This window comes from Haliaeetus leucocephalus, unplaced genomic scaffold, assembly GCF_000737465.1.
Source record: "Haliaeetus leucocephalus isolate CR32 unplaced genomic scaffold, Haliaeetus_leucocephalus-4.0 Scaffold932, whole genome shotgun sequence".
Classification (NCBI taxonomy): Eukaryota; Metazoa; Chordata; class Aves; order Accipitriformes; family Accipitridae; genus Haliaeetus; species Haliaeetus leucocephalus.
The window spans coordinates 10,762,395-10,770,216 of record NW_010973368.1 but is presented as its reverse complement, the minus strand read 5'-3'; positions in this window follow the sequence as shown (position 1 = coordinate 10,770,216).

Genomic DNA, 7,822 nt, shown 5'->3' with positions numbered 1-7,822 from the left:
GCCTGCCCGCTGCGGGAGCGGGGGCCGCGGAGGGCTCCAGCCCAGCGGTGCCCCCCCCCCCCCTCCTCCCGCCGTGCTCCTCTCCCCTTTCCCTGTCTCCTCGCCCCTTGAGGTAAGAGCCACGCAGGGACAGGCGGGTGAGCAGCCCCCCCGCCCGAGGGAGAGGCCCCGCTCCCGGGGCGACAGGGCTTCAGCCCGCCATCCCGTCCTTCTCCCCGCTCCCAAGCCGGGCGGCGAGGGGCGAGGGCAGCCTGGCCCCGGCAGTGGCCATCTTCCGCCGAGCGCTGGTGCCGGCGGAGACCGCGGCGGGCGGCCGGGCCGGCGGGGAGAGAGCTGCCCGCCGCGGGGCTGCGTCACCGCGGGGACCCCGCCGGCCCCGCGTCGAGGCGGCTCCCCATCTCCCCGTCGGTCTCTAGGCTGGGACCCCCGGGCGTGAGGGGAATCTCGGCCCAGTTGGTGCTTTTTTTTTTTTTTTTTTCTAGACAGCATCCCCGCAGGCGGTGCGGTGGCCTGCCCTCCCCCGGGGAGCCCGGAGCGGCACCTGAGAGAGGATGATGGCACGGGGGGGGGGGGTGGTGTTGCGTTAATAAAACACATTCTTCGGGGAAATCTGAACGACGAGGGGGCTACGACAGAGACTGTAAAGCCGGTACGCTGAAGCGAGCACAGCTGCCGGTTTTCCATCGTAGGGCTTTGTCAAGCACCAAAATCTAGATGACAGTAAAATTCAATCCAGTTGACACTGACGTGTCACTTCAGCCCCTTCTCAGCAGAACGGCTGTAGCCTACGAGTGAGAGGCAGCAAAAGCATGTCCTGATGTCAAATGTTTTCTTCATTTCTCCTCTGTCTGGTATGGGTTTGAGGATTTTGTCCAACTGATAATAACCCAGGTAAATACTGTAGTATTCACACTGCACCTCCTTTAATAGGTATGGAAGCACAAACAAACGTGGACCCACACCGGAATCAAGGATTTTGGTTCCATTCATGACAGGTACCCATAGATTTTGAGCTTGCTTGTAGTTCAAGATATTTCTAGTTAAGGTTTTAGTTTGGGCCTCTCTCTGGAATGGGAGGCTAGCAGTATTTCCAATGTGATCATAATTCTGATGATCTGCTTGCAGTATAGCACTAAATCTTTTAAAATACATTTTTCTATTTTTCTGTTTTTGAAAAATCGTGTACTTTCAGTGTTTGAAATAAAGACATAACCAGTTGGTTTCTGTTTTAAGAATTTCAATAGCTCTGCCACTGAAGTTACAATTTATTTGTTTGCCTTTCTGGAACACAGTGATAGGTTGGCAAACACAACAGTTACCTGTTTACAATCTAGAAGGATTTCTCATAGCAAACAAAATAGTGCATTTAATGTGTCATAGTTTGGTCCCCAAACCATGCTAACATTTGTGTAGGAACTAGTGTATGAAATGGTGTCAGAAGCCAATTTGCAGCTGGCTAGTCTGAAAATGATAGGTTTATAGACAGCTTCCATTTTAGATGCAGAATGCCCAGCCTCCTATTTTTAATATACTTCTTTTTTTTAAACTACTAAGCAGTGACATTGGATTTTTTTTTTTTTTTGCTGTGGAAGAACACACAAATTGATCTTTTGTTTTCAAACCAGACCAACAATTTTAAGCTCTTATTTTCCCAGCTTAATTTCTTTCTGGAAAACATGGCACAATGTTTGATTGATGTGGGCTACAAGAGCTTTTGCTTGGATAAGTGAATCTTGGAACTCCCCAAGTCTCACAGGGATGTGTGAAGAACAATGTTCATGTACAAATCATTTACCTCCTTGTGCTTGTCTTATACAGGTGAAGATCTCATTATTGAAACACTGAATTCTATATAAATATTGGGCAAATAAATTTGTACAATTATCTCGCAAAGGTAAATAGCTAATGCAGTCTCATGGTCTTTGGCCAAAATGTTTCTAACGTGGAAGGCTGAAGGTATTATCAGGAGAATAATCCTACCAACATTTAAATGTGACGGTTTAGAATGTGGGTGCCTTACTTCAGTCTCTTTAAAGTTAATTTTAAGTGCATGTAATATGTTCTTCCATTGATCCAAACCTTCACTTCTTTAAAAGTGAAGGGATTAGATTTATCTGTTGAAGACGGACTATGAGACAAGTAATTAAAATTTATGTAGATTCTCTTACAAACTATCAGCATTACAGCGTTTAGACATACGTGAAGAAACTTGGAAATGTGAAGTAAAAAGCCACTCGGTCACATTCAATGAATGTTGCCAAAGATTAACAGGGCCTTTGAGTAGAAGGATTGCTGTGCATTTATTCCTTTTTCTTTTTTTTTTTTTTTTTGTGTCTCCTTTTGCTAACTCTTGATGGTTCAGTCTAATAATTAATTTATAGTAAAAATTGAATTTTAAAATAAAGTTACTTTTAAAGTAGTTTGGAATATAGTTACCTTGCTTTATTTAAGAAGAATTTCAGGATAATCAGTTAAGGTGCCACAGTTAGGTTCTGCAGTAGTTTCTGTATTTGAAAATATTTCACAGCTAATGCTCCAAAATAACATTCTGACTAAGGGGAATTTTTTCCTAATTTGACATATGGCAGTGATAAATGTAAACAAAACAGAATACTAAAGTTTTGCTGCTTATTTAATGTAGAAAAACCTCATCTAAACTGGCATCTGCCTGCTCCTTGTAAATTTGCTTTCACTCAATTGTACAGCTAGATTTTGATCAGTATTCTTTGTTCTCTTAAAAATTATATTCAGTTGTGGGCAGGCAAGAAATGCCCCTGTCATTCCAATGACATACAATGTCAAATGATTTGCCAGGATCTTCTACAGTCTCATCCAAAATCTCCTGGATCTCGGTGGGAGCTGGGCTGGGCCATGGAATTACTCAGTATTTGTGCCTAAAACCATAGAACTTGGCCATCCCATTGCTACAGAGCTTTTTTTATGAACGGAGGACTATGCGATAGCTATTAAGATGAATTTCTGATTGGGTATGTTTACTGTTCTAAATTATTTTACTCTCTATCACTAAGCATGCTTTTGTTGATTTGTGTTTAAGCTGTAATATTCACAAAAGATTATTTTATACATTTATTAGTTGCAGTGAAAGACTTGCAACCATTCTACCTACTATTACATTTCTAAATTTTGCCTTAGTATGACAGTGAGGTTACAGTGTTGGTCTCTGTTTCTGCAGAGACTTAACATGTCCATTCTTTGGGAGCAGCCTAAGATACAAGGAGGAGTTCTGTTAAGAACTCAGAAAAATAAGAAACCTTACTACTTACATGCAAGGTGTGCTTTTCAACCTTGGCTTTGTTAACGTAAGCACTGAAGAACATGGCCTCATACATATAAATCGTTTTCTCATATTATATATACATAAGTTAAAAAAAATCAAATTTAAAACATTTCACAGACATCTGCCCTGGGAGAATGGATGTGAGAACAGATGGACAGTAGTTTGTCACATCATTTAATGCACAGCTGGGAGGCTGATACTATGGCGATAAGCATAGATAACCAGTATATAATAAGTTAGAAGTGTAAGAAGCCAAAATCAAGTATATATGTGCGTGCAACATCTGTGCAACTGGAACAAATTCATAATTAGTTTTCATGGCTGTAATATTGCCAGTTATATGTGTGAACTACCCAAACTGGGTTTTAATTTGTTGTACTGCTTTTCAGGTCAATTGGAATTCTGTTGGTATATCAGAAAATAGTTTTTCACCCTCTCTATAAAATTCTGTTCCTATAGGCAATTTTGGGGGGGGACACTGTTTTCCACAAAATTAGTGTTTCTAAATGCCATTGGCAGCTGTGAAAATCTAAGCCAGTATCCTTATAAAAATACTCTTATGATTTTCACTAAGATTGCAAATAAGTGGGTGGAACTCCATTGAAATAAAAAGCTAGAACAGAATTGGATTTGACCATATTTATACAAGATGTGAAAATAAAAATTGCTTTAATCTTAACATTTAATTTTCTAGACCTGATAGCTCTTTTAAATGGGAACATACATGTTCCTGTAGATGACTGTTTCTTTTTTGAGAGAGAGAGAAGAAACCCAAAACTCCCCAATCTTTTTATATGCCATGATTTCTTTATATTTGCCTCATTCCCACTAGTGTGTATCAAAATCACATACAATTGTGGATTTTCACTGAGCATTAAGCATTAGAAGGCCATCTATGTAATTTAATAATGGTAGTTGCTACCTATGTTGAGTGTCATCTTGTAAAGTTTTAGATGGTGATATGAAACTGATACAGCCGTAAGTTGGAACTAAATTATTTACACATTGCAATTAAATTAGTGAATCCTTTTCTATGTAGCTATGTAAATCGGCATCCTTGAGGCCCAATAATTTGAAGTGTTTCATGTTTTAATCTTAGGGCAGTTTGAGTTGGGAACCTTAAAGATCCAATCTTAAAAAGACTTGCACAGATGGTAATTACAGACCTGCTCCCATACATAAACCCAGTTATACATCTTGCAGATTAAACATTATAAAATAATTATTTTAAACCAAAGTGCTTTTCCTTACTTTTTTACACTTGAAATGTAAAATAAATGAAAAAAGAACAAAACTTTTTCACAGTCTTAAAAAACCAATCTTTCTTCATAGTCCTATGAAGAGTTCTCTAGAGACATTGGAGTATGTGAAAATAGGATTTTCCTTCTCAGTTTTTGTAATTGCCAGTTTCATAGGAAGGTAGACATTGGATGATTCATGATATAAACAGAAGTTACTCTTTCCATTTTTCTGTTGTTTATGTTTTGTTATTGTTAGTGTTTTTACAGATAAAAGCCAAATTGTATCCACTATTTTTCAAGAATCAAATGCAGAAGAGGACAGAATATTTATATATGTGTCTGCTAAGTATTTAATATTTTTACACAGCATTGTCAAGCATACCTAGGTCATGCTTCTTCACTGTTGGATACATGTACGTGAACTATATTCCCTGATGATGATTCCAGTTAATACATCTGTCAAAGAAAAGTAATTTATTTTTACCACAAATATATTTTAAAATATTCTGTATAGAAAGATATGTATGAGAACAGTCATTCTAATGATAGGGAAAATTCTGTTTCTAATTTCAGTAGAGGGATTCCTCAAAATTTTAAATGATACAATGTAACAAACAAACAATTTTTAGTCAGATTCACCTTATTAGGAATAGCTTGAGGTTGCATTTCATTTCTTAAGAATATGCTGGAAAACTCTGTGGGCCAAAACCTGGTTTACTCTATAGGTTCAAATTTCTGTCTTAGAACTAACAGATGAAAGCTGAAGAGCTGTTGCTGTTAGCTACAGATTTTGAACCAACATATAGCGTATAATGGTATAATAAACAATGGTAAACAAATATGCTTCAGAATTTAGAAGAAAGGTTGGAAATTAGTTCATTCAACTCCAGTACCATTGTTTCTCATTTTGGTTTGTCCTATTTAACATAGAAAAAAAAAACCTTTGAGGATACTCAGGATTGCTCTTTTACATAATGGAAATTATTAAACGAGCCATTTGCATTGTTTTTTACACCTCTCCTTTGTCCATGAGTAATTCATTTTCATCTGAATATTCCTGTGGGGCAAACTGGGACATTAATTTTGCAGTAAAAGTCCCAGCTAAATTTAACGAATATATATATGAGAATATATATGACATAGGCAGACAGGCATGTAAAAATCCACAGATACATCCTCTAATGGCCAAGTCTCCCTTACTTAACCACAAATTGTAATTTTGTAGTAGGTCTATGTTAAAAAAAAAATTCTTTGGGTTGGGTAGGGCTGTCATAAGTCTTCATGCTACAGCTAGAGGTAAAAAATTCAACAACTCCACGTACACAGTTCAAGGGTGATCATAATTTTAAATCAGAATTGTAGTTTCCGGTACAGATTTTCAGCAACTGTAAACATGCCCTGAAGTCAATAAATCCATGTTAATTTGCATCAGTTAGGGATTTATTCTTCCCTTCCTTTCTCTCACACACCTGAAACACGAGGAGTTTCTATCAGTTTGTCAGATTCCTTGCGATAAGAAGCTACAAGATCAAAACCACCTGAGTTAATGGATGTCAAATACTGCCGTCAAGAGACATCCAGTATTCTAATCTGCCATACTATGGAGCTGGCCTGAGGTGAGAAGTATTATACACGCATACCAAATTACAGATGCTGGAAGCCAGAATCATTGCCAGGCGATACTCTTTTTCATTTGTCTTAAGTACATGAAGAAAGCTATGGAATCATTACACTTCTTCGGACAGCTATTTTATGTTGTTTGTGCTTGCCATCAATAGTAAACCCACCTGATAATGAAATAACTTCTCAAACTGCCTGATCACCATTTTTGGGGGGGAAAAAAACCCCTAAGTTTTTCAACAACCTTGAAGATAAGATGCGTTTCTAGTATCAGTTACCAGAAACTGTAAAAATAAATTCCAGTCTCCACAGCCTGTTGCTGGAGAGCTTGCCCCTCCCTCGGGAACCTGGCATGGCAGTACCTAGGAAATCCTCTAGTGAGGTCTGAGTAGACTTTTTAAAATTGAAAACAATTTTTAAAACAACAGGAACATCTGATGCCTCCAGAATCTAGGTTCTGATATCCCCCTTGAGGTTTCTCTTTGATCCAGTTCTTTGTCTAGAACTTTAGGTTTTTACCTTTGGGGGCACTAGCACAGGTGAAGTCCAGCCTCTTAAAATGTCTGACCCTCAGAGCATGCATGTGCCTCTGTCGTAAAGCACCTCGCATCATTGTTGAAATTCCACCAAGAAAACCCATCTTTCCTTGTAAACCTGGAAAATAGCTGTCCCATGGGGCCAGCTATTCTTCCCAACGTTTTTGTGAGGGTACAGTTCACATCAGCTACCTAATTAAATCTCTGTTCTGCCTGCCTTATTCTGAGGCTGTCAGCTTCTGTGAAGTAAGAATATGCCTAAAATCTGGTCTGTCGCAGGCATCTAGCACTTTGTGCACACCTTTCCTGGCAAGCAGCATTGACCTTCCCCACAGTATGGCTATTTGTTATTATTTTTGTGGTAGCAGAAGTATGCTAGATGCTAATTAAGTACTTATATTTAGTAAGTGCACTGTTATGTGCTGGCTGTGAAGCTGTCAGCAGCACTGTTAAAGAGCACAAGCCTAACACAAAGGTGCACTGCACCCAGGATGGGATTTTTATGCTATATAGAAGGGAAGTACATTTAATGAGTTTATTTTGGTTAGCCTTCAGTTTAGTTTTGAGTCTGCCAATACTGACATCATTTTTCCAAGCAGGGAGCACCATCTAAGACTTCTCTGCATCACTATCCTTGGGGTGGGCCTGTGTGTGGGCTGATGCAGTGCTCAGCACTCCAGATCATTTCACTTTGGCATCCATTCTGCTTCTGCTGTCTCTATCTCCATATTCTATTTTAGGTGCTTACAGAGCACCAATCTCCTTAACTAAAATATAACTGAAACAAGATATTCAGCATCAAATAAGCAAAAAGCAAAAGACTCAAAATAGTCTATTTTGTTATTATTATTACGGGGTTAAATCACTTAAGCATAGGTACCTTCCTACTCCTCCTCCCACTTCTTTCTTTAGTTTGTCTCATCTTGTTCTCTCCTCAGGGATGTACTGCTGGCCCGCAAGCTTCTGCAAAAAAAAAATGAACTCTGTTCCATCATGGGTCCATGGGTACCAAGTAGTCATCTTGCTTAATTCTTGCAAAAAAAAAAGTTATAATTTTGGCTGTCCTGAGATCCTCGCATCAATCCCTCAGCCTCCAGTGGGGCCAGGGAGCGTCTTTTTAGAGAGCG